Source organism: Suncus etruscus, chromosome 2 (genome assembly GCF_024139225.1).
Source record: "Suncus etruscus isolate mSunEtr1 chromosome 2, mSunEtr1.pri.cur, whole genome shotgun sequence".
In the NCBI taxonomy this organism is placed as follows: domain Eukaryota; kingdom Metazoa; phylum Chordata; class Mammalia; order Eulipotyphla; family Soricidae; genus Suncus; species Suncus etruscus.
The window spans coordinates 56457014-56480771 of record NC_064849.1 but is presented as its reverse complement, the minus strand read 5'-3'; the positions used below and the strand labels follow the sequence as shown (position 1 = coordinate 56480771).

The 23758-nt window shown below is 36.6% G+C and overlaps 1 protein-coding gene across 2 annotated transcripts in view; it reads left to right on the top strand.

The window, feature by feature from the left end:
- The first annotated feature begins 1270 nt into the window (after positions 1-1270).
- AKAP6 (A-kinase anchoring protein 6) overlaps positions 1271-23758 on the top strand; it is a 505318-nt gene continuing 482830 nt past the window's right edge. For both annotated transcript variants that reach the window (XM_049766574.1, XM_049766573.1), the window contains exon 1: positions 1271-1392. The gene's annotated coding sequence lies outside the window, so the exon portion shown is untranslated. The remainder of the gene's footprint in view (positions 1393-23758) is intronic.

Here is a 23758-nt window from a genome sequence, read left to right as displayed (position 1 = left end):
TGCTTGTGTCTTGGCACTTCTCAGGCGTTTGATTAACTCTTAGTTTCCAAGGCACTGCTTGAATTCCTTCTGTCATTTTATCCACATTATAACCCCCTATGGGTTAGTAGCACCATATAAGGACTCAAGCGGGAGGCGACAACATATTCATCTCATTAGATTTTGCACTTTGCTCCAGAGGTGTGAAGGTAGAATGGATGTAAATTGGCTTGTCTGTCTCCAGTCTGCAAGTATTAAATATGTCAGAGATGGCTGCTTTTTCCAGGTGTCTGTTCCCCATTTCTTCTCATATGATATTTGTTTCTGTTTAGGACTAGAAAGAGATGAGTTCCTATAGGTATGTTTCTTTTATAAATCAAATGTGAACTACCTCATCATGCCTTGTTTAAACTTTTTAAGCAATTCTGACTTTTTTTTGGGGGGGAGACATATATTGGGGGGGGTAGGATGAGCATGAGCAAATTTTTCCTGTATGTCTTACTGATCTAAAGAAAGGAAAATAGAATCTCAGAACTTGGAATGTTGACATTTTAAAATTTCTAGTATGTTTGCTACTTGTTATAACTTCTAGTTTAGTTCCAGAAGACCTTCTTAAATTTTACTTATGAGTGGGAGGCATTCTCTACAAGCCAAAGAAATATTCTTCCACCTGCCTACTCATTGATCAAGTGAGAGTTGAAACTAGTCTGCATGAGAAGTTTCTATGAGTTTATGTCCTTCAGAGGAAAGGATAAGGGCAGACTTTGTTGGTGAAAGTTTGCTCATCTTTGGACAATTAAAGTCTGTAGGAGTTTGGCTGTGTTTTGAAAACAAGAACCCATTTGCCATTTAGTTGTTTCTATTCCATTTTTAATTCTTTTCCCCCCTGTTTTGCTTTGTACTTTTTGGTCTTTGACAGATGAAAAAAATTTATTTTTTTATTAACTTTTAAAAGTATCTAATTCTATACAGAGAAAAAAGTGATGTACTTAATAGGGAAACATTGCATTTTGAATTTTACTTGTTCAGTACTGAATGCACACTCTCTCCATCTTTTCTAAAAATGTAACAACAAAGTAGGAGGTCATTTTAATTTTTTCTCAAAGTGCTTTTCATTTAGGAATTCCCTTTTAAATCTATGGAAGAGACGAGAGATCCTCTTCCTTCAGTCTACATTTTGCATATCGTCTGTTCCTTACAGTGCTTCCGTATTGTCTTAGGCTCCACTGGAAATGCAGCAAGGATTCCTAGCACATCCCGGTTGCCATAGCAACAGCAGTCTTTCCCATAATGAGCTGCATCATCTGAACTGATGTCACAGCATCATGCAGCAGGTCAAACAAGGCATCTTCTAGTATTGCATCCTACAGATGTGCTGTAAACATCAAAAGAAGACTGTGGGAGCAGGAGATGGTGAGTGTTAAATGTCTGGGCCTTAATTGCATGGCTGTTTTTCTGGTTAGTCGTTGTCTGCGAAGGCGGAGGTGGGTAAATGTTGTCTGCTTGAAATGGACTAGGGAAAGGAGAGAGCTGTTTTACCTAAATCTGTTTTTCAATCTTCTGGGTTAAGACAAAGGCCTATAAGAGTCTTAGAGGCATAAAAATATGCAGAATTATTCTTGGTGTTGTTCTACCTGATTTTTTTAGTGTTCTTATAGAATTTATTTATAAGCATAAGGTAATTTTCTATTGTAAAATCTAAAACAGTGTTTAAAATGAGTAGTTCATAAAAGTAAACATTGAGATGATAAAAATTTTTATGGGTAGAGGTAATTGATTCCATAATTGTATTGTGATTTATGAAATACTTTGTGATTTTTCAGTATGGAATTCAGTATTTACCTCGGTTGGGTTTCAGTTTCTTCATGGCAGGGAATGAATGCTGAATAAGCATTTGATAATCCTGATGTGAAAGGAAGTCTCTGACATAGTTAAGACAATTTATTGACAATATAAAGACCAAATCAAATATATTATTTGAGTCTTTTCGATTTATATGGTAGTTCTTCAATCCTGTTCTTTAATGCTCCTGGACTGCCACGATGTTTTCCATCTTTAGCTAGTCTTTAAAATAGCTCGAGTTGTTTGCAGGCTGACTTGTAACAAGTCTCCTCTGCGGCAGTTCAGCAAAGGGTAACCTAACCCTAAGGAGAGGCTCTGAAGTAGCAGGCATCTTGGCAATCTTTTGCTTAACTTTAACCAGAATTTGGTAAAACAAATAAATATGGTTCTTGGCTACAGATTTCTGTGCTCAGTCATAACCTCATTTCTGAAACTCAGATAAACATGGGTCCATTTTCATTCCAACTCTTAGCTCTGTGGCATAATATTATTTTTTACCACCAGCATCATCATCATCCCCATATGTGGCATGACAGCATTAGATAAAGGTACAGTGTGTTGCCTTTTGTTTTGGAAATGAAATGGATTTCCCTGGTACTGCTGATTGCTACTGAGGGAGAGAAAGGAGGAGGCACATGTCAGCTCAATTGATCAATATGTCCACTTGTAATCAGGGAGTGGTCTTTTGGCTCCATGCTGCTGAGTTGATAGTTTTTATTTGAAATTCCTCAGTGGGAAGGATGGCAAATCTTGAGTTGTTAAATTTTTTTAGGGGCTTTATTGAGTCTAAAAGAGATGTATCACAGGAAGCAGGAAAAGCAATACCTCTAGCCAGCTTGAAGTGATTATTTTTGCACAGTTGAGCATATTGGTCCCATTAGGCACTAGCTGGAATGAAAGATCTCAGATTTTAATTAGTTTGTTTATACACATCACACACATGCTACTCTCGATCCTTTAAGCTCATATAGCTGACATGCAGTTGGGTCGGAGGGGAGAGGTCAGTTCAACCTGGCTTTTTTGTTAGCATTTAGGACCATGAATTGTTCATTGTCTGCTTTTTTATGTCATATAATTTGAGAAGAAAGCTCTATTGGGACTTCTGGGTGTGAACACACCTAAGTCAGAATCTCTAAGGTGACAGGAAGGAGTTGCTAGATGGGGATGGGGGAAGGGAAGGTGTGTCTACTGGCTGGGTTATGAGTCTAGAGAAACTCAATTCCCGTTAGAAATCTTTTAAAGTATTGTTTCCAAGTGAAAGTAATGAAGAAAAACTTGTTCGGTAACATAAATTGTTGGGAGTAGAAACAACAAAGGCAGCATTTTAATGAATTTTCTATTTGCTAAATTTTCATTTCTTTTGTCTGACAGTGTTCTCAGTTGCTTATAATCATTTTGAATGATTTATACTATTACTGGAAGTTGCAGAAGCCTTTTAAGGACAGTATTAGGAAAAGTGGGGAGTCATAGTTGGAGGAGGGTGAGAAGGTGCTACTGCATGTGGACTGATGCCTTCTCTGGTAGCATTGCTTCCCTGCACAGAGGAATTGATGATCATCTCATATGTTCACAGTGTACTTACATTCAGTTCCTCAACTTTGTGCTCTATGCTCTTTTGGCTTTAGGAGAACAAAGCTCGGGTAATGGAAGCTGTCATCCTGGCACTGGGTTTCTTTGCAAAGGACCACAGCCTGATTAGTTGTGTATCTTAATTACTGATTAAGGCTGTTGCATTCGTTTTTAATATATTCCCAAGAGGGTGGATAGTGTATGTATATATGTATGGGGAAGGGTGATGTTGCTCTGTGATTGCACTTACTGGTGTGTCACTGATACTTTCTAGAATTCAAAGAATTTTGTTTCATGGTAATCAACCAAAGAATAGGTGCCTATTGACAATGTGACCAAACTTTGAAGTCTCTCAAAAGCTATCTTCTTCCATATTTTACATTATGGTTAAAATAAATCAGAATCACGATGATATAGAAAAATATTAAATCTTCATGAGAATTAGGCAATAGTTGGATAACACACATAATAATTTTTTAATTTTGTTTTTGGGCCATACCCGGCATTGCTTAGGGTTTACTCCTGGCTCTGCAGTCAGGGATTATTCCTTTTAGGGCTCAGAGGATCATATGGAGTGCTAAGAATTGAACTCAGGCTGTCTCCATACAAAGCTAGTGACCTGAATGACCTCTGTTGTCTTAATGATCACAATTACTACAGCTATCATTCATTAAATATTCTGTATCAGGTTCTAGACTAATATTAGTTATGTCTCACAATGACACTATGAGATAGTAACAGTTTATATTTTGCAGAAGCCAGATTAACAAACTAAGGTCAAGTTAATAAGTGATTGAACCTGAATTCAGAACCAATGTGATTTGACTCTGAAACTCACATCTTACTCATAGTCATCTTAGTTTTCTGACACCTTAACTGTGCAAACTGTAGAGATTAGTCATTCTCACTCTATGGTATTCACCTTACTGCATCTCATTCTAATTGGAAAATCAAAAATCACATGTAGAATGAAGTTCCACGATCAGTTTTACTTCAGGAATAAGCATGTCTTGGTCACAAACTCAAATCCTTGAGATTCAAGTTTTGTAAATTTATGTTCAAATTTTGACATTACCCTTAGTTGATAAATCTTTCTAGAAGGCTATGAGGAAACGGTGCACAGATGACTTTTTGCATGATAGAGCTATGATTGCAATCTTACCTGAATCAATAATGATTCAGATTTATTGTACCTGTATTATCAGCTTTATAAATAGTATTCTATTAACTTTAATCTATTTACTGTTTCTGGCAACAGACAGTGCCAGACAAGAGATAGGCGAAAAAACTTTTTCACAATCAGGAAAGTGTACTATGAATATATCTTTTGGGTTAAATAGATAAAGAAACGTAATTTTTCTGTGTCACTGCCTACCTCTGATGAGGCTTAAGTATGACTATCTTGTGCAGGTCCTGGAAACTTTGTAAACTGGAATTGACATAGTCATCTCTGCATCATTGTGTTTATCCTCATATATCCACACCCTGTATCATTATTAAACTTTAAGTGCTGTTTCTTGTTTTGTTTGACTGTGGGGCTAATGCACACATTGATAGCATATTGATATTGATTCTGGTATAGTGAGTACTTCATAATATTACTCCACAGAGCTCTTTTGCCCTTTCTAGGTTCTGGGAAGAATTAACCTTTGTGCCAGCTATATCAGGAAGGCCCAAAATTATGACTTCATGAGCTCCAGGAATAGAAGACTCATCAGATGATGCCTTCATTAGAGTTTCTAGATGGAGTAACTATGAGAATTAGATTCTAGTTAGGTAATTAAGAACCAGTGAAATTAGGGAAGTTAGTGATACTGCTATAGTTTTCTCATTTCCTCTTTCTAATTCTACAATCAGTTGATCTTATTTGTTTTAAAAGATCAGAATGATAGTATAGCAGGTAGGGATACAGCCGACCTGAGTTTAACCCCCAACACCCAATATAGACTTCAGAGCCCACCAGTAGTGATTCATGAGTGCTGAACCACGAATAAGCCCTGAGAGCTATTGAGTATGACCTGAAAAACTGAAACCAAAAATGTTTTGTTTTGATAATTAAGATTCAGCTAATTTCAACAAGTATTTAAGTGTCTAGTATGTGTCAGGCACTGTCATAGCAGTAAATTCGTCAGATTTAAAACTTCTTCCCTATTTACTATATATGGACAGACAAAAATAAACACATAAATTAGTATAATTTGGAAAAATTATTTTCTCTGATATTGTGGTAATATTTCTATATACATTTAGTCCTTTTGCTAATAGAAGAAATCTATATCTGCATATATGTAGGTGCATCTAGATATACAGGGTCTACATGTATATGCATATATGACAGTAAATAATTGTTTTGCTTATGCTTCAGTTTTATTAGAGTTTTGCTACATATAGACAAAGCAATAATGGCAATTAACATTTTGTTGGTATAAACTATTCTGAAAAGTATAATTATAATCAAAACATACATCTGTCTCAACTGACACACACCTGACACAGGACTATAAAAATACGTGGAAGATTAATAAAAAGAGATAGTATCTTAAAATGTTTACAAACATGCTCAGAGAGCTCTCTAGCTGGAATATTTTTAGTCAGTGTGCTCACAGACATAGCTGCCATACAGAAAGGCATATTGGGAATTCCAGCCTTGAACAGGCTCTTCATTCACTCTTGCAAAAACCACTTTGTTTTGGAAGCATTTTCTAGATAGTCTAGAATACATAACAAATGGTAATCCTATTTTTGTGTAATTTTTTTTCAGATGTGTGGCCATCTGAAATTTTTGTCAGATGCATGTGGATTGTCTGATATATGGCAGCTCCTTGCAGATTGATGGTCATTGCTGAAACCCAACTAAGTGGATAGACCTTGAGTAGGAAGATAGACATTTCAGTAGAACATCAGTTTAAAATAGATTTTGACTATTGCAGTAGATATTTGTATGTTGAATACACAAGGCAGAAATTTCCATTTCAAAAATTTCAAGTGCTCATACTTGTGAGCAACTGACATCCCAGTTATTTATTTTATTTTATTTTATTTTTGAAAGGGCAGAGTGTGTTTAGGTCACACTGGTGGTGCTCATACACTATTCCTGACTCTGTTTAAGGGTGACTCCAGGAAGTGCTTGAGGAAGCATACATAGTGCTGGTCTGAACCAGGTTTTCAACTACTGCAGGTGCATGAAAGATAAGGGCCTTTCCTCTTCTACCATCTCACTGCCTTCAGTTGGTTTTAAAACTTGCTGAGGACTAAGGAGAGGGACCTTGTTTTCTTTCAAAGGCACTATCCCCCCTTTTTTTTATTCTTTAATACTAAGTCATGCTATGGTCCAAACTCTTCCAACTATCTTGTATCTGTGAGATTTAAGTCATAAAGGGCAATATGTAGAGAATTTAAGACCATTTTTCTTTTGGTTTTTGGGTCAGACCTGGCAGTGCTCAGGGGTTACTCCTGGCTCTACACTCAGAAATTGCTCCTGGCAGGCTCGGGGGACCATATGGGATGCCGGGATTCGAACCACTGTTCTTCTGCATGCAAGGCAAACACCTTACCTCCATGCTGTCTCTCTAGCCTGATTTAAGACCTTTTAAACAGGGTTTTAAACTGAGTGTTTCAGGGCCAGAGTGGTAGCACAGCAGTAGGGTGATTGCCTTGTTGACCCAGGATGGATGCGGTTCTATCCTAGGCATCCCATATGGTCTCCTGAGCCAGGAGTGATTTCTGAGTGCAGAGCCAGGAGTAACCCCTGAGAACCTCCAAGTGTGGTCCCTTCCCCCCAAAATATTGAGTAATTCATGAGTTAAACATGGCATGTAGCTTTTTATATGGTTTCAGGGCAGGCTTCATGTATTTGTAAGCTGTGTAGTTAATTAAGTTCCTGCATATAGAAGGGTCCTAACTTGGTTTAATATTCTACTGTTTTCAATTTAATATTCTGAATAACTTTGAGTAAGGGGCTCTGTATGTTCATTTTACATCAGAACTTGAAAATTAAGTAATCAGTTTTAGTTGACTTTTTATGAGGCAGGCATGGGGGTGGGATGGGGTGTTTTGGGCCACATCCCATGATACTCAGGGGTCTCTCTCAGATCTGTGTGCAAGGAATTCCTCCCAGAACAGTGCTCAGGAAACCATATGTTGTTGGAGATTGAGCTAGAGTTGGCTATATGCAAGGCAAATATTTTAAATCTTTGTACTTTTTTCAGCTCTATATGTCTGCTTTTCTATGAAACGTCAAATTTCAGTTTTTTTTTTTTTTTTTTTTTTTTTGGTTTTTGGGCCACACCCGGCAGTGCTCAGGGGTCACTCCTGGCTGTCTGCTCAGAAATAGCTCCTGGCAGGCACGGGGGACCATATGGGACACTGGGATTCGAACCAACCACCTTAGGTCCTGGATGGGCTGCTTGCAAGGCAAACACCGCTGTGCTATCTCTCCGGGCCCCAAATTTCAGTTTTATGATTTCTTTGATGAAGTAGCATAGCACCTGGGGCTTAGACAGACGTTTTCTTCACTTCATCCTGGTATACTTTCCAGTCCCACTATTCTTGCTACCTCAGTTATTTGATCCAGTGTGTGTTTGTGAGTTTGAGAACTCTGCTCTAGAACAATTCAAAAAAGCAAAAGCAAAAACAAAAAGAAAACATAGAATCTAAAAAACAGAAGGGACCATTGTTAGAGTACAGACCTCATGCAAGGTGATTTAGAGTATCCATGGTAATTCAGTACCATACAATGATTGAGTGGCATTTCTTTTATAGGTAATGGGGGGATTATATTACATTATACCTGAAGACATTTGGAAGGTCAGGCTTATTTGTCACTACCATTGCTTTCATGGGAAAAATCAAATCTTTGTAAAAGCAAGCTAATTAGCAATCCTATTGGTTCATTGTTTATATTAATTCTCTTGCCCTTTGCTTACTACTTGATTATTTTTATCACCTTCTTTGGTAAATTTTTTAAATTACACATTTTATGTTGACTTTTTTAAACACTGTTCTCTCCTCCCCCTACCACCTTCTCCCCAGGAGGCCTATAATTTGAGGTAATATGATTGCAAGAAGAGTTTTTTTTAATTAAAAGGGAGGTACAGTCAATATTCACAATGAATCCTTCTTTAGAAAAACAGTTCCAACTGTGCTAATGTTCACAATCTAAATCTGCCCTTCTGGTTTATAATGAGATGCTAGTGACAGACTTCTGGACCTGAGATTGGACAAAGCATGCCTGCTCCTTGTTACAGGGTAAAGCTATTTTTCTAATATATAGATATGCAAAGATTCATTAAAGAGTTATGAAATATTAACTTGCTAACAGCAAAAAGTGAATGAAATTGTGGGGCTGTGTGAGTAAACAAAGACTTGACAAGCTAGGATCGGAGGAGAAATTTTCTCCAGGCTTCAACTTTCAAGAACTCATGTTCTTATGATATGCCTCAAAAGAATCCTAAAGTCCATCATGCCTGTTATTATACAATTTATAAAGCTAACATTTAAGATAATTTTGCTAAATTAACAATCAACAAATGCATCAAATGTGCAAGATCCTGTGTTAAATTAACAAACATGTTCTGGATTGTGATGATCAAAGACATGCACAAGTATTTTATTTGGGGAGCTTGTCATTAATTTAACATCTAGACATGATAAAATTTTCTCCTCTTTGGAGGTACCCTGAAATGGATCTTTAAATATGGAGGTACTTTGCCTACAATATTCTGTTCTTGGCCAGAGAGATAGCATGGAGGTAGAGCATTTGCCTTGCATGCAGAAGGACAGTGGTTCAAATCCTGGCATCCCATAGGGTCCCCTGAGCCTGCCAGAAGCGATTTCTGAGTGTAGAGCCAGAAGTAACCCCTGATTGCTGCTGGGTGTGACTCAAAACCCCAAAATAAAAATAAATAAATATTCTGTTCTTTTAATTTAATTCCTTGATTAAATACCCCCCCCACTTTAAAAAGCATATGAATTACTCTGATTGGCCCACTTTGAATCTTTTTTCCCATTTCTTTTCTATTTGAAAAGACATTCGAAAAACTGAAAAGTTTATAATGATCAGAGTTTGTTTTAACCTTTTACCTTTGGGATAGATCTGAAACCATCATAATCCTCTCTGCTAGAAATGCCCCAAACTTTCATCTTCCTTCCACTGATTCCACTATATTAGCCATCTGGAACTGAATTTTACTGTTGCCACAGTCTTATGAACTCATCTGCTTATCAATAGCTTTTTATAGTTCATTTAGCTATTACACTGTACTTCACTTTTCCCTTTATGTGAATTAGATTTACTTACTAAAATTAAATTTCTTATTAGTCATTCCTTCAGGTAGTCCACGTGGAACATTAACTAGCAATAACCTAAATAGCAGTGCCATATGAAAAAATGAAAACAGGTGTGCAAATGTATTTTAACACTCTTTAATTTTGTTATTACATTGTATATTAAATTAACAGTAGATAAAAATAAAGGGGGTAGTATAATAAAAATGAAGGTTGGCAGTACAGCAAGGTGCCAGATAGCTGTCTATTTCTTCAGGCTTGGATAAGAGTTGTAGGCACCTTTTATCATTCTTAAGGAAAATGGCAGGTTTACAAGAAGTACTGCTTTAGAAGATAGGACATCTGAAAATAGAGATAAAAATTAAAATAAGCACGGCATAGTCTGATGGATTTAGAGAATAAAGAACAAGACTGGTAACTTAGTATACTATTTTTCACTAATTTAGTAATAAATACTCTACAGCATTTCCCCCTTTTTTTCTTTAGGACCACACCCTACTTGCTCAGAGTTTACTCCTGACTCTGTGCTTAGGTATCACTTCTGATGGTGCTTGGGGACCATATATGGTGCCAAGGATTAAATGCCAAAAGGCCAAGTACAAGACAAGTGCCTTAACTTGTGTATCACCTCTCTTGTTCTAATAGCATAGCTTTTAAACATCTGAATATTTTTAGTATTTTAGTTTCCATTAGGAAAAATGGCATGTTATTATATATGTTTAAAGTAAACTGTATGGTGTTTGATTTGCATACATTTAAAGCATTTGAATTTTGCCTAAACTCAAAAGGCAGCTGACAGAAAATAAAGTGCACTTAACCAACTGAGAAGAGATGAAGAATTTTACAAGGTTTTGTTTTAGGGCATTTTCCCTTTTGTACTCTGTTCTGGTTATTATTATTTCTCCTCTTTTCTTTTCCTTTTTTTGTAAATTCCTGTGTTTTATTTAATTTTTAAAATTACTTAATGATTTGTGGCATAATTTTTGTAATATACAACCAAGTTATTGGCTCAAAACAAGCATTAGGAAATAAAAAATTATTTTAACATTCTGAAGTAGTAAGATAATATTCTACTCCCCATGAAGAAATGTAATTTCTTGACTCTAATACACAAACCAATAAGATTATTTTTGAGCATTTGTTGAAGGAAAAAATAAGCCTTTAATATATTTAAATGCTTTTATTGCACTATACACATGTATTGCCTCGCATAATTTCCTTCCTTGTATAATTTTCTCCATAATATCTATCTACTAACTACACATTTTTTCTTATATTCATCTTCCCCTACTATAAAACAAATTACACAAGGACAAAATTTTGGTCTATTTTGTTCACTGATGTTTTCTCAGCTCTTAGGAAGTGCTTGGCATATGGTCATTACTTAATAAATACTTATTGCAAAAATGAATTAATTCACATTACCCTATGACAGGGTATGATTGTATTCATTGTGTATAAAATGAGTTTCCTTTAGTAATAATGTCCTTTTAAGGAACTAAATACCCTTATTAAGTCTTTCTATCCCAGATAGCATGACAAAAAGCCTGTGTGAACTAATGGTTAACTGTTATCACCATCCAATGAGTCTAAATTCTTCCATTGAAAGCAGATACTGCATGAACAGCTTACCTTGCCTGTGGCTTCTCTCCAGTGTGAGTTTCTATAAAAATTCTGGGTTTCACAGGTCATTTCAAAGATACATCTGTTCTCAGGACCAAAGTGATAGTACAGCAGATAAGATGTGTGTCTTGAATGTGCCTGACTTAGGTTCTATCTATCTATCTATCTATCTATCTATCTATCTATCTATCTATCTATCTATCTATCTATCTATCTATCTATCCTGCCCTGTAATCCTCCAGGAGTGTTCCTTAGCACCATCAAGTATGCCTAAAAACAAAAACAGAAAATAAAGATACAGGGGCCAGAGCGGTGACGCAAGCACTAATGTGTTTGCCTTGCACACGCTAACCTAGGATGAACCATGGTTCGATCTCCTGGCATCCCATATGGTCCCCCAATACAGGAGTGATCTCTGAGTGCATAGCCAGGAGTAACCCCTGAGCATCACACGGTGTGGATCAAAAAGAGGAATAAAAGAAAAGAAAGATACATCAATTCTTTAATGTGTGATTGTTGCCTGTCTTTAGTGAATTTGATTCCCCTTCAAGATAATTTCTCTCAGACCTTAAATCTTTATTTTTTTAATTTTTAAATTAAAAATTTTTTTTTGTTTTTTTGGGTCACACCTGGCAGCGCTTAGGGGCTATTCCTGGCTCTAGGCTCAGGAATCGTACCCAGCAGGCTTGGGAGAACATATGGATGCCAAGCTTTGAACCACCATCGTTCTGCATGCAAGACAAATGCCCTACCACTGTGCTATCTCTCTGGCCCCATCAGACCTTGAATCTTTAGTATAAATATCTAATAGAATGAATTACTAGATGATGAAAATTTTTTGATAGAATTATATAGAATAGTAATCTATCACAGTAAGCTCTGTCTGTTATTAAAAATGTTCTGATAATACTGTATTCAATGGGGCTGAAGTGATAGTACAGCAGGTAGGGCATTTGCCTTGCTTGAGACTGATCCGGGTTGATTCCCCCAGCATCCCATATGGTCCTTGAACACACCAGGAATGATTTCTGAGTGTGTAGCCAGGAGTAAATCCTGAGCGTTTCTGGGTGTGGCTCAATCTCTTCCCTCTGAGAAAAGTTCTAATAAGAAGGAAAAGCACAGACACATAAAAATATAGTTGTTCTGCCTAAAAAAAAAATACAGTCTCATTATATAGGAACTATGATAGTAGTTGATTTTTCTTTTAGGTAAACTATCTTTTGGCAACTCAATGTCTATAGCAGAATTTTATATCTAAGGAATTCTAAATGTCACAATAATGAGCTGAATATTTCTCAGTGAGCATGTGTGGAATTTTTTTTTTCAATTCCAACCATTTTAATAGCACAGCTTTTTGAAGTACTTTCCTATTTTTAAGAAAGCAAAACAATATCCAAAAGCAATTAAAAAAAACCCTGAGAGATGGTAGTTAACAAATTGAACAAATGTATCCAATCCTGTTAAAATTTAAAACTCAGTGTTTTTATTTTGTGCTCATGTAACATATTTAATGTTGTTTTTAGCAATGTCATTAATGCTACAAGATAAATTATACATCATGAAAATTTTCTCATGTATGTTAAATATTCCACGGCTAGTTGTAATACAAAAAGACATTATTGTGTTAAATTCATTAAAAAAAAACACAAAGCTATTTTAAAAAGCTTGAATTGGAAGTAAGGAAGATAAGTTCTATTACCTGATGATATTATCTTCCTGACACTACTTTTCTTCTTAATAAATATGTTGAATTTCATTTATTTTTGTTTCTTTTTAGTTCTAATGTTTTATACCTTACAGGTTTCTCCATGTTTTTCAATTGGACATCTTTTTCAATTTTCTAAATAGTGATTCACAAAGTATTTTAAATTTACTTATTATTCTCATGTAGATGAAAGCATATTTCAATTTTCATTTTATTTAAGAACGCACTTGTATATTTCATTAGTTTGTGGTTAACCTATATTTAATATACAAGGTCTTAATTTAACAAATCATTGTTTATAGTAATCTTTCCTTTCTATTGAATTTATGTATGCTATATTTATTCCTCTTTCTAACCATAGCATGTAGTTTACGTTAATGAGCTAAATGAATTATTTATTTCTTCTTTACTCTTGCTATTGAGTGGTGTTCAGGGGCTATTCCTGTCATGATGCTCGAGGGACTCTGTGGTGCTAGAGAGAGATTCTGGAGTTTGCACTAGCAAGACATGGCCCCAGCCTTTTAAGTTGTCTCCCTCTCCCCTCTAAGTCTACTTAGAAACTCCACTGCTGCTTTAGATATTTATAAAAAAGACAACTGTTCATCCTTTAACAAGGTCAAACCATATGAATTCCCATTTCTGTAGGTAAAAAAAAAAAAAGATCAGTATTAGTAGTTTCTGGTGTTCAACTACTTAGTTTACTAACTAAAGAACATTGGTTCTTTTACTACTTTTAAAATTAAGTGATGAAAAATGTCTTAAATGTGCTAATGCAAAGATCATGCAGGGGCTTTGGTTAAGACAGAGCTGGATTGTATTCTACTATTCTCTACCATTAATGTGCCTTGGGCAAGTTTCTCAGTTGGAGGACTTCTGTTTCCTCTTCTGAGGAATGAAAAGCTGATGCCTTCTCACAGACTTGCTAAGTATCACTATAGCTCAGGAATGCTGCTGGTCACCCACTCGACACTCAATAACTGGCCATACTGTTTCTACTAAAATCATTGTAATATTACCTCATTCCTAAGCAATGTAAGTGTTAAATTATTAAAACAAGCATGTGGAGACTTGAGATCATGGCTTACTGGCATAAAGCATCTGCTGCAAGCATGAAGCTGTGAGCTTGACACCTGGTGCTGAGCAATGTCCTTGTAGCTCTGCTGTTTGGGACCCGAGTGCTACACTGAGGACAGATTCTCTCATCCATAAGAGGGTGTTTGTGAGCATCAAATGACTCCTAGCAAATCTATAACCAGAATATACCACAACACAAAACCCAAGAGAGTATGATCCCAGATCCCCCACTCCTCTTCTTTTCTTTTATTGGGATGAATGTGGGGAGTTTAGTCAACACCCTATTGTGCGCAGGGCTTATTTCTAAGTCTGTGCTCAAGAATTACTCTTGTCTTTGCTCAGAGGATCACATAATATTGGGGACTGATCTATGGTCAGCAGGATGCAAGGCAAACTCCTCATATTATCTCCTTAACTCCTATATTATCTCCCTACTCACCCTTCATTTTATATTTTATTTTTGAAAGCAACAAGCTTCTCTTATAATAATGACAGGCTATTAAATCATAAATATGTTTCCAACAGGTTATAAATGCTATCCTATAAGATTTTTTTTGCTAAGAAATGTAGAGTTTAAATATTTTATTTGCTTGTTTTTGGGCCGTGCTCAGTGATACTCAGGGGTTACTCCTGGTAATGCACTCAGGAATTACTTCTGATGGTGCTTGGGGATGCCAGCAATCAAATCCTGGTCTGTTGTGTGCAGCACACTAACCACTGTACTATCTCTATCACCCTAAATGTTTTAAATAAGTGAAACACATATATTAGTAAGCTTAAATAACTGTAGAGTTTAAATGTTTTAAGTAAGATTAAATAAGTATTGTATTCATTTTATGCCTTCTATGTAAAAAAACCATGACGTTTTAATGAGTTTAACATCATTCTTATGCTTCTGGTCCCAATATAACCCTTCCTTTAACCCTCCCCCCCAATTATTTTGGTTTTTTTTGGGGGGGGCACATTTAGTGGTGATCAGGACTTATTTCTGGTTTTGTGCTCAGAGATCACTCCCAGTGGGGAACCTTAATGATAATAGAGCAAACTTGGGTCAGCTTTATGCAAGGCAAGTGTCCTACCTTCTGTACTATGGCTCTGACCCCTATTAATATATTTTTAACTTTCATCTTTTTTTCTGGGATGCTCTTACTTGAACCATGTAGATTCCTCCTATAGGTATGAGCTAATGACTCACACATTCAGATTTTTGTCCTCTGCTTCTTTTTCACTAGACTCAGTATTATACTTCTCTTGCTTTCTGCGTATCTCCTGAATCTTCATGTGTGCCTTTCCTCTGCACAACTAAAGGGATTCCCCTCTTACCTATTCCTAACTGGTTTCTCTTTGTGAACTTCCCAAATAAAAACTGCTTAATTCCTTCCTTCAGCTTGGAGGCTCAATTTACCCCCCCCATTTTTATTATAACACCATGATTTTCCAAATTGTTCATAATGCAATCATTTCAGGCATTAGAATACCAGTCCCATAACACTAGTGACCTTCCCTTCACCAAAGTTTCTCCAGTTTCCTACCACTACCATAGTCTGCCTCCAAGCAGGCATGAACAAATTTACTTCAATTGGTACAACACAAAGGCAAACGAAATAATCAAAACTTAGATCAGGGGCTGGAGCACAGCGGTAGGCATTTGCCTTGCACATAGCTGACCCAGGATGGACCTTGGTTCGATCTCCAGTGTCCCATATGGTCCCCTGAGCCAGGAGCGATTTCTGAGCGCATAGCCAGGAGTAACCCCTGAACATCATCGGTGTGGCCCAAAAACCAAAATAAAAACCAAAAACAAAAAAAAGAATAAAAACAAAACAAAACCTATAGATCAACAAAGGCCAATTTGAAATGATTGATATAACTCTCTATGATGTTACTAAAGTCAATTTCTAAGAATTTACTGGGTGGTGGTTGGAACTTGTTGAGCCGTCTATGTTAAGGCTTCTATGTTAAGGCTCACTGAATTTGGTAGATTACTATGTAACTTTTCCACCAGAGTTCCTATGATAATACTGGGATGACACTACTATAAAAGATTCAGGTTTCACGCAGCCTTGCATGGTCACCATAGTTTCATGGACCAGGATTTATAGATCTAAAACAAATTTGGTGGCTTAGAAGGTTAAGTTGGGGAGCTAGACCGTTTCTGTCAGAGGGTGAAGAGTGCAGCATTGGGTTGCTGCTGATCATGCAGAAAGGGGATTCTGCATGCCCTGTCTTATCTGAGAATGCCACAGAGTTATTAGCTAGAACTGGATTACCTGGGAAGTATCAGCGGTCATTGTTTTCTTTTGGAACTCAATGGAAAATCACCAGGAAGATGGCAGCAGTAGGCAGAGGCTGCTGGGTTTTCTGGTGGGTGGGTGGGTAAGTTGGCCCAATTCCCTTCTGAAAAGAAAGTCCCAGAGCTTTCAGCCCTGTAGTCTGATCTCACCTGAGAAAATTTAGCTGCTCATATTATTTGATTTCAGTCGAGGAACTGGGCTATTTCTGTGGGAGGGTATAGGATGTGGTGTGAGAATCTTTCTTTCCATCTCTTCCTCTCATTCAAGTTGCAGAGAGACTGGCTCCTTTTGAATTTCTAGCTCTCTGGGATTTGGTGAAAAAGATATTATTGTCTTAAAGATCTAGGTCATTTGCCCCTACCTCCCAACTTTTCTTTTTTTAAACCACTGATATTATTAGACATTTTCATGGAAAGCCAGCTTATTTCCACAATCTTCTCGGTTGTGCTCTGAACTTTTTCCAGATCTATAGTCTATGTCCAGAACCTCAGGTATCCAGTGTAACTGTGATGAAGGTGAGGAGAAAATTATTACCATGATAACTGGATGGATATGCTCATGATCAAAAGACCTGTATGGAAAGAATGTTATTTTCACCTTGAAGATTTTATCTGATGAAAGAGTTCCAAGAGCTGATATCTAAGGTTACTACAGTCAGAATCAAGAGGATTACATATTGCTGATTCAGCTCCCATTTGCATTCTCTTTTACAGGCACAGTTCTCGTTTGTCTTTTGAATTAATTCCAAAAGCCAGTATTAAGTCTGTGGCTAGCAGTACCAGAAGTATTAACAGGACAGAAAACTGGTAACCTTTAATCTTCTTGAATGATTTAGGAGGCAGGCTGGCAGCTTGTTTGCTGAGCCACTTAGATCTGAGTTCAAATTCCAGTCCTGAAACTTGCTTGTGGTGTCTAGGGAAAGGTGGTCTTCTGAGCTCTGTATTTCTTCATAAGACCTGCCTTGTCTGGCACTGTGAAGTTCCAAAACAATGTGTATAGTGAAAAAGGAAGGGCAGTAGTGGCCAGATTTCCTTCCTTTTCTGACCTTGATTTAGGAGAGCATCATTTCACATCTCAGCCTCTAGGATTTCAGAGGACAAATAAAATGTTTTTAATATCTTATATAGTTAGCATATTTCTCCCTATTTTTTTTTGGCCAGACCCGGTGACACTCAGGGGCCATTTCTGGCTATGTACTCAGAAATCTCTCCTGGCTTGGGGGACCATATGAGACGTCGGGAGATTGAACCGCGATCTGTCCATCCTAGGTTAGCACATGCACAAGTCAGACACCTTACAGCCTGCACCACCATTCTGGGCCCTTTTTTCCCTAATTTTTTATTATTACTAGATAGGTGTTATTAATATTAGAATGTTGTTATCACTATGTCATATTTTATTTTTTGTTGTTCTCTTTATAATTTGGGGGATTTTTCCCCCATAGGAAATGGTTTCAGGCCTAATTAAAAACTCACCATTCTCATAATCTGATAGGCTTGTCAAAGGAAATTTCATATTTTAAAATATGCATTTACTTCCCTAACACAGATTCAGTTAATGCAATCTGTTAAATCCTTCAGTATTTTAAAAATGTTTTGCACAGTTTACTTTTCTTTCCTCTCTCTTCTATTGAGTATGTAAGCAATGATTGGTGAGAGGCATCCAGTTTCTGTATAAAATTGCCTAGAGGGGCTTTCCTATACAGGTAAAGTATTACATGGGAAATGACAATGTGAATTAGCAAGGCAGAGTTAGTTTTTCTGGAGTCTGTCAGCTATGGTGTAGCCTGGCACCTTTCAGCTTGAATTGCCCTGTCAACGCAGAATATATCTGGGCATGACTACCAAAAATCTGTCTCTCCGATGTCTGTAATGAATTGGTGTTTTGTCCTATCAGTGGAAATCATGGATTGTCACTAGGCCAGAATAACCTTTTTGAGAAAATTTATCCTAAGAGAGATAGGGATAGTCATGATTAACTCTTATTAGAGTCATTCTGAGCCTAGTAGGCAGTGAGTCAGAGGAGGCATCCTCTTGTATGCACTTTCTGCATGCTGGACTTAGTTCTGATAAGCTGGGGAGGTACATAAGAGCATACGATAGATAAGAACCATTAATAGTGAGTCTGCATTGTGTGGCACAAGACCTCTCCTGCAGTAACTTTTAGTATGGTATGTAGAAGCCTGGTTTCTTTCTTACCACAGATACTCTAAATAGAGACTTTCAAATTATTTTGATTGATATACCAATGTTAAAATATTCTAAGCCCTTCATTCGGTTGGGAGAGAGAGAGCATGCTGGTAAAGCACTTGCCATGCATGCAGCTGACCTGGGTTCAATTCCCAGTATTCTTTATGGTTCCCCAACCAAACCCACCAGTCAGGAGTGATTCCTGAGTGCAGAGTCAGGGCATAAATCCTGTGTACTCTGGAATGTGGCCAGAAAGCAAAACTTGTACAGGTAAGTTCTTAATACAGAAGAAAAAAAACTCAAAAGAATGGAACAATGAAGCAAAATTTTATGATTTTTTAAATATTCCCAAATATACTTACTTGTAATCTTCCATGGAGTGAGCCTGGCCCTGAGGACCACTGCTGTGGATTATCAGTGAAGGGGAGGTGGGGACTAGGTCCAAAAGTAGTGGTGGAGGGGCCTGGTGGACTCCTTTCCCTGTAGAAGTGTTCACACATCTGAGACCCATGCTGAATTAAGTAACACCTCCTTTGAAAATTCAGGGTGAGGTAGGTAACAAAGAAACATGTGAGACAATACTAAGACCCCATTTCTATCTCTACTCCAGAGATAGGAAAACTTGGGTTTGTATAAAAATTCTTCTGAGATTGTATGTTTGTATTACATTTAAAAGTTTACCACTAGCTTTCACATAACTTCTGAATTACTCTGTAGGCTCTGAGGATAGAAAGAGAGGATTCCTTATGTCAATTTAGTCATATTTAGTTTTGGGGCTCCATTTGGAAATCATAGTAGTTAGCACCCAAGAAATTTAAGATGATGCTACTTGTTCACAATCTTAATAAAAGTACAATTCAGACCAAAATCTACCATATAAACTGCAGATTTTTATTAAATTCTTATTAGATTCTTGTGCCTAGAGGGCTCTCTAACTGATCTAAGATTTCTTAACATAGAGATAGATATAAGTTGTCCTCATAGAACCTATTGGTTTTCTAAGAACTCCCTAGTTAACTATTGGTTATCTAATTTTTCTTTGTTTTGTTTTTGGGTCACACCTGGCATTGCTCAGGAGTTACTCCTGGCTCCAGTCTCAGAAATCGCTCCTGGCAGGCTTGGGGGACCATATGGGATGCTGGGATTTGAACCGATGACCTTCTGCCTGAAAGGCAAACTCCTTACCTCTATGCTATCTCTCCGGCCCCTGGTTATTTAATTTTTAAAAGGAACTCTCTAGTACCTATTATGCAATAAAAGAAGTGTCATTGTTGTTTGACACAGTAGAAACTGAAGGAATTTTTACAGATTTATTGGATAGCAGCCATTTTTTTTTTTTACTGATGACATTGCAGCATTTCAAAACAGCAGTGCTTTGGGCAAAGATTCAAAGCTCACTATATAGATCCACAGTCAATTTGAACTGTATGTGGGAGTGTTTATTTTTAAATGCCCTTCAGATGATTCATTTAATATTAAAAAACTTAAAAACAAGGGTAAACCTTTTTGCATTAAAATCTTTAATTTTATGTCACTGTGTAGATGCTTGAAAATGAGAGAAAATGATTTATTATCAAATAATAAAGCATTCCAGACTGAGAGTAGGAGGGTTAATTTCTTGGCCTTATATGGTCCTGAATTTCAAAAATAGATAATGATTTATAGGACTATTACAACTTGATATAAAGATTAATAGGATAAAATTTGGTTTAGGATTTGGACATTCCAGATTTATTATGAATGCTCATCATCAGCATCACAATTATGCCAATAATAGTTCATTTCACTTGATGAGTGATTACTATGTATCAAACTCTTTGTTAAGAAGTGGTTCATATATAATTTATTATGTTTACTATAATCTTTAATTTATTCAAAGGATTTTGAAAGGACACACAGTTCCTAGGTTCTTATTTCTAAGCTTCATTTTTTAATAAAAGGAATCAGTGTGCCTAAGAGAAATGGTCAATTCTAGGGCTAAGGCAGTGAAAATTTTAAGATGAATGAACATTAGGTAGCATATTTAGAATGTAAGAGACCTTTTTAGTATAGTATTCACAAATCAAAAGAATGGGGGTATATTAAAAGGACATAAAAGCTAAGCTGAATTGGCCTCTAATGGTCAAATTTAGAACAATTTGAGCAAGAAAATATTACTTATTGGCCTATTTTGCTTATTAATTTTTATCCAAAGTATAGAATGAGATGGGAGACACTTAGTAATTCAATTCCAAGAAACAGAGAAGGGCAAAGGAAAATTAATACATTTCTGAGATGAAATTTGACAAATACAAGAAAATGATAAAAATCCACATCATTCGTGATATGTCAATGTCCTGTTACCTTGATAAAATATAATGATAAGGTGCATCAGTGCTGAGTGTGTGCCAAGATCAGCATTAATTTTTGCATGTATAACTTAATAATATCAGATGTTACAATAGAAGAAATAATGTTGGTATGTATATTTAGAGCTCTCTGTTCTATTGCTTTTGTAGCTTTTATGTAGATCTGAAGTTATTCCAGTTAAGTCCATTAAAGTAGAGAAATGAATACTGAGGTAACTGAAATTAAAAAAGGTATATGCTCTAAATTTTTTGAAAGAACATTGCAGAAAGTGAAAAATAGTAGAAACTGTGATTCTGCCCTACTCAAATAGCAGAGGTAAATATTACTGATCAACTTGGTATGAAATTGCCAGGTATTTGTTATTACATACATTTATATACTTGAAAAATGTCTAACTAAAACTTTTTTTTTGCATTCTGTCTTGCGACTTTTTCTCTCTATTCAGCATTGAATCATGGTTTCAAGACACATATAATGATTTTCTGGTGATTTTTATTTGTTTGTTTCTTTGTTTTTGGGCCACACCAGGTGATGCTCAGCGGTTACTCCTGGCTATGCACTCAGAAATCGCTCCTAACTAGGGGGACCATATGGAACACTGGGGGATTGAACCATGCTCCATTCCTAGACTAATGCAGGCAAGGCAGATGCCTTACCGCTTGCACCACTGCTTCGGCCCTTGATTTTCTAGTGATTTTTAAGTGTTCATGAAGGAGTATTGCTTCCACAGAGGCATTAAACTGTTGAGTCTACATCTTTTTAAGTCTCTGAGAAGTGCTTTTATAGAGACCTTTAGGCATTTCTAAAATTTTGTCATATTATGTGAGATTATTACTTTCTCTGTTTTGAAAATAGTGCTTGGTAATCACATTTTTAAGAAATAAGTCTAAGAAAAGAAAAGTATTAATTTATTAAAATAAAAGAAACAGAAAAGATGTTGCTAGTTTACACATTGTAGTGATGATTATTGATAACTTAAATGAAGTCATTGGTGATAGAAACTGAATGTGTGTCAGTCTGAATATCTATGTTTGTGTGTTTGTCCACAGACCTATATATAAAATTACTACTGACTCACATCAGGTATAAGAATAGTAACCTCTGATTATCTGTTCTCTGAGCGAAAGAAATTGGCAGTCTGGGTAATGCTTTATTCTCTCTCTCTCTCTCTCTCTCTCTCTCTCTCTCTCTCTCTCTCTCCCCCTCTCCCTCTCCCTAGCCCTCCCCCTCTCCCTCCCCTTCTCCCTCCCCCTCTCCCTCTCTCCCTCTCCCTCTTTCCCTTTCCCTGTCTCATGTGTGTGCATGCGCACACTCAGAATTGTGCTCAGGTTTTACTTTTGCCTATATACTCATATGTGTGTATGAGTGTACATGGATACATGGGTTGGTGCTTGCAAGGCCTGTTGTACTATTACTCCAGCTCCTAATGTTCTATGTTCATTTCCTCTTGTAACATGACTGGAATTAGTCCTTGGCCCTGAATATGTCTCAAGTATCATGCTTCATTGACTTCGCTACTGGGTAAAAGTTATATAGCATGGACACTGGTTGCTGTGCAACATTTGGAAGAGTCTGTGTATGTGTGCAGAGTTTTCTTTAATGTGTGTTCCGAAGATTTTTTTCTCCTTCACAGTCCATTTTCTCTTGTTCCCAAGCCAACACTAACAATCCTTCACTAGTCTGCCTAGTCGTGACTTTCCAACCTCCCATTTCTCAGTCTCTGCAGAAAGAAATGATTCCCTTACACCCTACTTCTCTGATTCAAACCTGGTACATTCTTTGTTATTTACATTAACTGTTTTTTATAGGAGAAGGCAATGTATTGTTGAAAGTATGGGGTTTGGAATCTGGAGGGAAGAGATTTCTTACCATTGTGGCTGCATGACCTTGGGTAATTTATAAAGATTTTTCCAATATTCATGTAACAATATGGCTCTTTCTATATATTACTTGGTAGTATCATAGATTGCTTAGGAAAATCTTTTCCACAAGGTGTCTAGCACAGTAGGCACCTGAATAAGTAAATAAAGAGCAATAGTGGCCTTTTCCTGTTAGAATGGAATCTAGCATTTCCTGGGATTTAAATCTCTATTGCTCTGGCTCCTTATTCTATAAATATGCTCAATTAAAAGTAATCAAGAACCCTCCTTTTAAGACTTTCTTGTGATTTTACGTTTATTTTCTGCCTTTTTTTCCTCTTCTCACATCCAAGATTTTCAACAGTGTTTTCGCCCCGTTTTATGTGACCTTAGCCCTCAGGCTAAAGCAGTTTGGATTATGTTTCCCTTGAATGAAAATTGTTCTCACACAGGTTCTCTATGTGACCCCGAAGTTGACATCTTCATTAGGGTGCTTCAGTTCTGTGCCCCTTTAGTTACTAGTGTACTGTTATGAGGAGATCACACTTCTTTGTGGATTTGGGGACCAGTTCAAGAATTTGGTGCCATTTCCAAACTAAGGGATAGGCTTAAGACCTCCGATCAGATCAAACAGACAAGCAAGTCAGGGAAATGAAGAAAAAGATTATTTTCTCTCTGCTAACTTGATTCCCTAGGACATTTTTTTCCCTGTCTTTTCAGGGGACGAGTTCTACAACTTTCCTTGGAATCTATAATATGCTTAATATTTCTTTTGATATATTTCTTTTTTGTTTTATGATGGGTCTATTGCTTATGGGAAAAGGACTTAATCCATACAAATTCTTGGAAGCTTCTTTGATATTTTACTATGGTTTATTCCTCTCTCATCCATCCTTGAATCTAGTACATGTCTCTAGTAAAGTTTCTAGTACTTTGCTACTTTAGAACACATGAATTACCATGTGTTTATCCATTTTTCTTTGATGCTAA